The following is a 1,392-nucleotide window of genomic DNA, read 5'->3' as shown; positions in this document are numbered from 1 at the left end:
CGTATACGTCACTGCATACGTGAATAGCATGCCAAATACTGTATAAACCAATACTGTTTTTTTTTCTTCTCGGGAGGTACTATATAAATAAAGCACGTACACCGTATCTAATATCAGAACATTCAAATCCCATATTGAAAAGACTATAAATTGACCATAATCCTATAATTCTGTTTAGCAACAGTGCGTTCCTTCTCAGTCTTCACTTTTAAAATATCTAAGAGGCTCGATGTCTTGAGGCTTTTTCTTTTTAAACCCAACATCCTTTTTCACATTTATTAGTTTAGTACTTTGGTTTTACTCAATAAAAAGGTGGGGTTAAAAAAATCTGAATTATTCTGCAATGTTTCAGGCAACGGAGGCTGAAAACAACACTGTTAAGGCGGGGGGACAATTCTTATGCTCTGTGAGTCTTCTTGTTTAATTTTCATTAAATTTCCAGAATAATAAGCGTATGATAGCTAACGTTTGTCTTTGCGTCATAGATTAGTTAACCTTTACTGAATTCACAATATGGCATCAGAGATTTAATCTGCATTTCCTAATTCTTATAAATTAAAGCTGAAGTTTAAGCTTCATTCGCACGTCACAAATACCACTTGCCCTGAATAAATAATGTTTTTAGAAGTGAGCATTCCTGATCTCCCTGTTTGTTAAGAATTGTCTTCTGTTTTCAGCTGCTACTCTGCTAAGACAAGAGTTAGCCCCTGAGCTATGTTATCAGTTCAAGGCTTTGCAGATAGTGCTGTATCGTGGGGGAAAAATGAACATGGTTTTCAAAAAGGAGGAGAACATTTCTATAACGTTGAGACTTTTAGTAATCAGGGCTATTGATGTCAGATGGCTGTTGGGACGAATGACATCATAAAAAATACAAAATTTAAAATTATGTTTATGTTTGTTTGTTTTCAGATTTCTTAGTAGTAAAGGGGCTGTGTTTTCACTCAGGCTTATATGATGATGACATTTCTCAGACCAGCAGCTATCTGCTAGCATTCTGTCCTGGACTTGGGGTGCACCTGTGACAGTAGCTGGGCCTGTCATCCAGTGAATAGCTCATAGTTGACTCCTCTCCATCAGTATAAGCATGGGTGTGGGTGACTGCATGGTAGAGGGGGCCGGGGTAGCCAGGGACCAGAGGTTAGTGAACCATTGGGTAAGATGTATAACTGTTACTCAGGCTCATAATTTTTCAACTTTTTCAGATAGTAATAACAAGAAAGTCCATCCTTACCAGTGTCAGTCTCTGTTTTAAGTGTTGTTCATATATTACCTCATTTAATTATCACACCAACCCTATGAGAAACTGAGGCTCAGAATGTAAATAGGCTACTGAGGTCACATTGCTGGTGGATCTTAATCTCAGGCAAGCTTGGCTCCTAAGTGTGTGTT

This window comes from Pan paniscus, chromosome 19, assembly GCF_029289425.2.
Source record: "Pan paniscus chromosome 19, NHGRI_mPanPan1-v2.0_pri, whole genome shotgun sequence".
In the NCBI taxonomy this organism is placed as follows: Eukaryota; Metazoa; Chordata; class Mammalia; order Primates; family Hominidae; genus Pan; species Pan paniscus.
This window is presented reverse-complemented; position numbering follows the sequence as displayed.